This window comes from Ictalurus punctatus, chromosome 4 (genome assembly GCF_001660625.3).
Source record: "Ictalurus punctatus breed USDA103 chromosome 4, Coco_2.0, whole genome shotgun sequence".
NCBI classification, from domain to species: domain Eukaryota; kingdom Metazoa; phylum Chordata; class Actinopteri; order Siluriformes; family Ictaluridae; genus Ictalurus; species Ictalurus punctatus.
In genome coordinates, this window is record NC_071284.1 from 8,301,400 (window position 1) to 8,309,518 (window position 8,119).

Below are 8,119 nucleotides of genomic sequence, written 5' to 3' on the forward strand. Positions count from 1 at the left end.
CAGCTCTGCTACCATTGGTGTGTGTGTGAATGGGTGAATGAGACACAGTGTAAAGTGCTTTGGATAAAAGCGTTATATAAGTGCACCATTTAGATGTGAGGGCTTAAATCTAATATATATTAATAGCTTGACAAGCTATTAGCTGAGCAATGCATATGTGATTTCTAATTGTTTAGAAGTGTTTCATGCATGTAATAGTCTACTAGCTCATGCAATATTTCCTTTAAAGACCTTCAAGGCTGTAACCCCATCCTGAACATTGGACATATATAAAGATTATTTATATATACAATGCAAGACCTTTATATTTAGGACCAAAATAACTACAGTAAGGTCAGTGTGTATTACAATACAAAAACAAGTTAGATTAGATGGTTTATTATATTTCAGATTGACTCAGTCTCTTTCATCTTATTATTAGATATAGTGAATAATATGTTCCAAACAGTAGAGCAGACCAAATATGAATGACAATAATTCCATTGTGTATATAGTATATACTGCTAACCTTTTCCCTGTTCCTGTCAGTTTACCCTTTCTTTCTGCTGTCCCATAGAAAAAAAGAATATCAATTGATTGCCTTTTCATTATTGTCTTTTCAATATTGTCATAATGTCTCTGTAAAACAACATGATTTTGTGTAATACACTAAATTATTTACTCACCCTCAAGTTGTTCCAAACGTGTATGCTGTGTTCAGTGTAACACAAAAGGAGAATTTTGAAGAATGTTTACACAGCTATACAGACACAAAGCTCTCATATAAGCTCTCATACTTGGAGTATAGTTTTTGTGGCACCTTTAGAGTGCACCTCTAAAGCTCATGATCTTCTGCCATGTTATGGAATAGAGATGTAATACGGTGGAAAAGATGGTGGGGGATCTAACATGAAAAATAACAGTATTTGGGTTTGGATTGACATAACAGAATTTTCATTTTTAGGTGAACTATCCCTTTAACTTTTTGAGCAACCTAAAAACACACTTGAGTCAAATCCACATGTTCTACAATGATCTAGCCTGAGGATGATAACTCTCTCACTTTGAGTTATATGAATCATTTTCTTAGAAAAGTGAATTTACTGAAAGGCTAGCAGTAAAGCCAGGTAACCATGTTCATTACATTCATTCACAGTATGCACACATTCATTGTCCATCTTCTGCCTAATATACTGAAAACAGCTCCGTTAATGTTTCTTGTCTTGTCACCTTGACAATAAAACGTTACGTTACATGAATCATGTAAATGTTTGCATCCCTGGATATTACTGTCGGTCGTTTAACGTTTCTGTCATAAAACAGTTGACAAATATTAAACTTTAGCTACTTAGCTTACGTTTTACCTCGCACTATTTCACCATTAAAACTGAAGCGTCACGTGGCTTCTGCCCTCTTTGATTTGATTGACCGTTTCAGACATTTTGACACTGACGAGCACTGATAGACCGCCGAGGCAGACCAGCCTAAATGTATTATTTATTTTTTTTTACTTTTGTCATCCTAACAACATATGTATCTGTGCATAATTGAGTGCAGCAGAGCAGCATCAAAAAATATCAAATAGTAGGAGTGGACAATTAGGCCATATCTGATTATTGTAGGGGACGTGTCTCCCTCAGTGTCTGTAGTGGTTATGGCCCTGGTAACCTTTACATTCAATCCAAAACGTACTAATCATACAGTTCTGTTTTCTATCCTTTTGTGCAATTTGTACACAGATTGGCCAGTGTTTGCAGATTATTCTCCTATTATTCATTATTATATTAGTCTTTTAGTTTTTCCTCCAATACTATTTTAGGGAAAGAAGGATGATAGAGTAAATAATCCACATTGTTTATCATTATACTAACTACTGTATTGTCAAATCAGCCCAAAAGGAGATCAAATCTAGGTGGCATTTCACTTTGTTTAATCATCTGACACAATGGACGCTGTTTAATCTACAGTGGGCTAGAAAGAAATCAGCCCCAGTGTTTGCTGTCATTTAGTACAGACACATCAGTGTCGATTAAGGTACACTATGCTATGTTTTAATATGTTTCAAGTGTGATTATAATTACAAAGCTTTTTTTGTGTGATTATATTACTGATATATGATTCACCATATCACAATGTAATGGATGAGACACAATGGACACTGATTAATTTACAGTGTACAGTGGGCTAGAAAGAAATCAGCCCCAGTATCAACATTGGTCAAAGTACAAATTGCACTAAAGGACAGAAAACAGAACTGTAAGATTTTGCTTTGAATGTAACGGTTATAACTTTCCTCTTTACCATGTTTGGTATTTGGAGGAAACATGGCAGGAAGCTAGTGGAGCATTACCGGTGTCACTTCTTACCACTCTGCGTATTTTTCTTACAACCACTGGGGGCTCTGTTGAAGTTGGTGCCACAAAAATCCAAAATAATATACTTTAAAACATTTGTTAACAGCAAATAATCCAGCTCTAGAGGTAGATTATTAGCCCTGCCTGCTCAGTTGTACTCGGTGCCCCTGTTGTTAAGGCTAAAACACTGAATTTGAGTGTATATTGTGTATGTGAGTGTGGAAATCCTGTTTTGAGATGAAGGTCAGGCTGATTCAGCATATTAATAGCGCTCAGTGGTCATTTTGTCGGTCAGCTCTCCATTGTTCTGTGCACATCAGCTGTCCTTTACTGCGTCACATATGATGCACTCACTGTATGTTTACTGGCTATCCTGGTAACCCCAGAGAAACAGGGCATCTCTAGGAATGTGTGTGGTCAGTTTGACACTTTTACCATGATTTCCTGTATTTTTTCCAGTGTAGAGTTTAGTGTTGACCTCCCCCGCCCCATGTTTCCTCAACATCTCTGCATACTTTAATAACTGCAATCAGGCCTGAGTGATTGCTATTTATATTCTAAAAGAAAAAAAACAACAACGCTATTACATCACCTCTGCATCTCCTCGTGTGCAGAGGCTCTCTGCATCAGTTTCTCCATTCATTTCACTTGGCTCCATTAGCCTAAGTGCTCGGCATGTCCTGAGAAGGAAGCTCTGTGTCAGTGTATTTCACAGCAGAGGCAGAGACAGTTACAGCCTAGACCCAACACTGATTTAAGACTGAGTGCCATCTTTAAGCACACAGACCAACCCATTCAATATAAACACTACGCTATTTACCTTAATGAGCTACGTCATCTGCTGTCATATACAGACAGAACAGGGTCAGCTCAGCTCTCAGAACATGATCTCAGGCTGATCGCATAGTTATGTGTTTTAATGTGTTTCAAGATTATAATTACGAAGCTTTTCTTAGTGATTATATTATTAATATACAATTCAACAAAACACAATGTAATGGATGTAGCTAGTTTTTTTCATTTCAGGTTTCTGGTGACATTTTTCTGGCCCAGAAATGTCTCTAAGCCCTGGCAGGAACAAGGTCTGATCAGCTCTGCCTCTTTTCTCTGAAAGCTCATTGTGAACAGAGGAGTTGGGTAATTTGGAGATGTTTTCGTGGCAATTCACCTGACAAGCAGCAGAGGGCTCTAAAAATGACATATGGCTCCTTTAAGAGAAATGACATTTTTAAAGCAAAGGACATATTGTAACTGTAATAGCTGATTTTCTATATTGAGAGAGAGAGAAAGATAGATAGATAGGCGGAGAGGTGGTATAAATTTCAGTGCATAATACTCACCTTCCTCCAAACATTTTGCTTCAAATGAACAATAAAACAATTCAAATATTTTGGTTTGGAAATGATTGCTAAGTATGAAATGTGAGCTGCCAAAGTGAACGTAATGGAGATCTGGGTAGTCTGAATGGTGAGTAAGATACACTGCATGTATGTACAACGACTGCGCTCTTGTTGTAAACATTTTCATTAATTATGAATCCACCCTGAGGGAACTGGCTCAGACAACTTTTTTTATTTTATTTACAACACTGTAAAATACCCTCATGATTGAGGACCAGTTTATGGGTTTTAAAATGAAGGCAAATGGAAAACTGCCATGTTGGATGTTGATCTTATTGGACTGGCCAGACCTTAATCATTTATCCAATCACACTGGGTTTTATTATTTATTTATTCATTTATTCATTCATTTATTTATACTTTAAGTTATAAAAACCTGTTGTGAAATTGTGGAGTTGAATGAGAGTAGGGATTTTACACAAGTGACCTTCAGAACCAAACCCTGATTGTGCAAACTTGCAGAATTATGGTTCTGAATAGACTTATAGGATTCAGAATATTACAGTTACTGTATATGCTGAGTCGTGTAATGTAATGTCCTGTAACTGTAAATGGGAAGATTACAGTTTGATCAAACATTCTGTACCAAAACAAATGCTGACTTTTATGAACATATTTACATTTTCCATTAATGAGTCACGGTGACACAGTGGGCAGCATCACTCCTTCACAGCTCCAGGGTCCCTGGTTTGATCCTAACTCGTGTTACTGTCTGTGTGGAGTTTCCTCATGGGTTTCCTCTGGGTTCCACAGTTTCTTCCCACTTGCCAGAAACATCCCAGTGTGAGCTGACTATGCTAAATTGCCTCTGGGTGGAAATGTACAGTATGTGTGTGTGTGTGTGTGTGTGTGTATGTGTGTGTGTGTGTGTGTGTGTGCATGGTGCCCATTCAGTGCCTCGAGGTACCCTACCCAGAACAAAGCAGTTACTAAAGTATAATGAGTACTATAATATCAACAATAATATTTTGGTGTTGTACGTACCGTAATACTCCAGATATTATACTTATAAATGGAACTTAAATGGCTGTGTACCAGAATTTGGGTGTTATGTTGTTGTTGTTTTTTTAGATTTAAACTTGGATTATTTTGTGTTGCTAGCTGGAAGGTGGTGATTTTTGGTATCTTGGGGCATGTCTGTAGGTTTGTGAACTGGCTTGATATGTGCTTTAGCAAAAAGTCTAGTTCCTTTTTTTTTCTTTTTTCTTTTTTTTTTTTTTACAGATGCAACTGTGTGATTAATACAAAGGTGATGAAATAAGATAAGAGGTCATGGTGTGGTCATTTCATGATATGGCTGATGCCTGACACATTTCTCAATACGGGCTTTTACAGTAAAGCACTGGCTTTTGTTTTTTTACACTGGCCTCTTTCTTCTCCTCTCCTCTACTCTTTTCTATGAACCCTGATGTACGTATTGGCACAGTGTGGTTGGGGGTGCAGGGCTTGTCAGACAGAGAATAATGGAAAGCTCGGGCTCTTACTCAGGGTTTAGCTGTGATCGAAAGGTCTTTTTTAGCTAGTCATGAGCTCATTTAGCATTGCTAATAAAGAGACATTAAACACATATCATTCATGGCTGTTTTCAGTAGTGGACCTATACATTCTGGTCAGAAAATAAATGAGTATTGATTCATCATTGATTATTTGACATTGGATGAAAATGCCCCTGGGTCAGCCAGCTGGTTTTTGTCTTCATGTAAATCAGAATCTTGGGTTTGCATTTGCATTAGCTCATGTACATGTAAATTTTTTAATGTGTGTGGTTGGTCTAAAGTGCAGGATAAAGGCATTGTGTTGTACTTCAGATTAGTGTTTATCTGCACTGGTCCCCATTGATGTATAGCTAAAAAGCTGCAAGCAACAGTCATGTGTGTATCATCGGCTCACCAGTGTCAAATACCCTCCCCCTCCTTATAAAGCATACAAATGTTTCAGAAATGATTAGCATACAGTACACACATGATCAGTGAAGCATAAAGCAAAGTTCTGTTGGTTTCCAACAGATAATAATAGGCTACCACACCTATGTAAAACTTGAAGATAATAACATTAGTGCTATTTAGCTTGAGTGCTAACTCTACATGGTTTTATTTTTGTTCTACATAACCTTTGGCATTTACAATACATTAAATATCTAAATTGACCTTGCATAATTGCTTGTGGTACTGTATATTTGCAGGGGTTTGGCGCATTTTAAAAGTTTCAGGATTAATCAGTAGCACCACCGATGTCCTTTTTCTGGTATCTGAAATTCTAATTTCAATACAGTGTAACCACATGCTGGTTATGATCCCCAAAGCACCCTAAAGTCAGCCAAACAAATCCCTGTTAATTAACTGTTACTATACAGGGTGTCCCAAAATTCTCCGTACATAGGGGACTATTTACACCATACCACATCAGCTCATCAGCTTTCATCAGTGGATGCTTGTGGACGTCCACTTCTCGGTCCACTTCCAGTCTTTTTGACTTTATTAATAAGTTTGGCAGCAGTGTAGTGTGTGATGTGCTCACCATGTTTCCTGATCACGTCCATCGCAACCTTGCGACAACTTCCTGATCCAGCCATGAGAATGATTTCAATGAGTTCTTCTTTTGTCAGAGGCGTTCTTAAAGGCTAATATAAACAAAGTATGAAAAAATTTGGAAGACATTTTACGAAAACGTGTTAATTTCAACTATGTATCTAGACATGGGGAAACCCTGTAGAAACAATATTGTTTTAGACCGAGTGCATTAATATAAACCTCTCCATTAAATGACAGTTATAGAAAATGAATCAGTATCTTCTGAGCAGTGAGATTTGAGAATTCAGCGGTGTTGTGGTATAATTATTCATAATGCATTACTCTCTAAAATAAACTTTGAGCCTACACTGACAATTACAGTATCTGATTTTGTCCTGTAGTTAATACAAATACAAGAATTAGAAGATTGATTCTTGATTCTTGCTTGATGGAGGGACAGAAAGTGAGCAATTTTGCTGCTGAATAATAACATACAAACATAAAAACATTATACTAAGAGAACTATAAAACAGGAAGTCAAATACATTGCTATAGTTAAAGAGAACTGTAAGTTCCTGCTTAAGGGAAAACAAACCTGCAGCACTTTCTGTATGGGAACCCACATACTCACTGTTACAATGAGGATAAACCTCCTTTTCAACACTGAGGACAGCTGGTACAAATAACAGAAATGTGAATTTCCCTCTGATGGAAAGTTGTGACAAAAGTGAAATGATGAAATAGATGGGTGATGCTATTGTCATTCCAATGCTAGTCTGTAGTTCCGTGACTTCCTCATCGAACATCACTGTGTGTCTCTTGCCTTTACATCTCTAATTTAAACTTTTTTTTAATGTAAATGCTCGAGAAGCAGGCTTTGCCTTGAATTTCCCGTCAGAATCTCTGGGGTCCCCTCATTCTCGTCAGCTCTCACAACTAGACCCTCCTCACTCCTCCTGAAACAGCCCACATCTGTTTCCTGCTGGGTTGGGGCTCTGTTACTGATGAACCTCTGTGGCTGTTACAACTATGAGTCACCCCTCTGGAGTTAAATAATTTTATAATGTTCCCTATTGTCCCATTACGTTACTGTATGCATGACAGAATTATGTGGGCCAGCTCATTCTGAAACTATTGAGGGTGGTGTTTTTAACCTTTCAGTTCTTTTCAGGTCAAAAAGACCCAGATTAAAAGTAGGAAAAAAAAGTGGAAAATTTTTTTTAACGATATGTACTTTAAAATTCTAATTTTATTTGCAACACACACACACACACACACACACAACCATACACAGTACGAAGTGCAGTGCTTTTTGCAATTGTCTGTAACATAAAATAGAATTTAAATTAAATTAATTTACTTGTATACAGTTAGTAAAAGGAAAAGTATATAAAAAGTATATTTAGAAACTATTTTAAAAATATAGCGTAGGATTATAAAGATGGGTAGCAGCAACAGTCTGACGATAATTGTTATAAAGTACTGATATATGCAATTATTAGTGAAATGTAATGCTGTGCAACATTAAGTTGAGGTAGTTGTCTTGAAATTGTCTGCATATATACTACATATTTATAATACGGGATATAAATACAGGATGAAGTGGTCCTATGTGAGATACATGAATAGAAGATGTATTGAAGGATTGGAGGTGGTGTGGGTGCTGTGTAGCAAGCCCGGGCTCTAGTTGTTGGTGCTGTCCTGGTTGAGGGCCCGAACGGCGTGTGGGAAGAACCTCCTCCTCATTCTCTCTGTGTTGGCCTTCAAGCATTCTTGGAACAATTTCTCTAAGAATCATGAAAACAGGTTTCCTGCTGGGTTAGGGTTAGGGTTAGGATTTCCTCCTGCCCCTGGGTGTCTGGTTTCCTCCCACCTA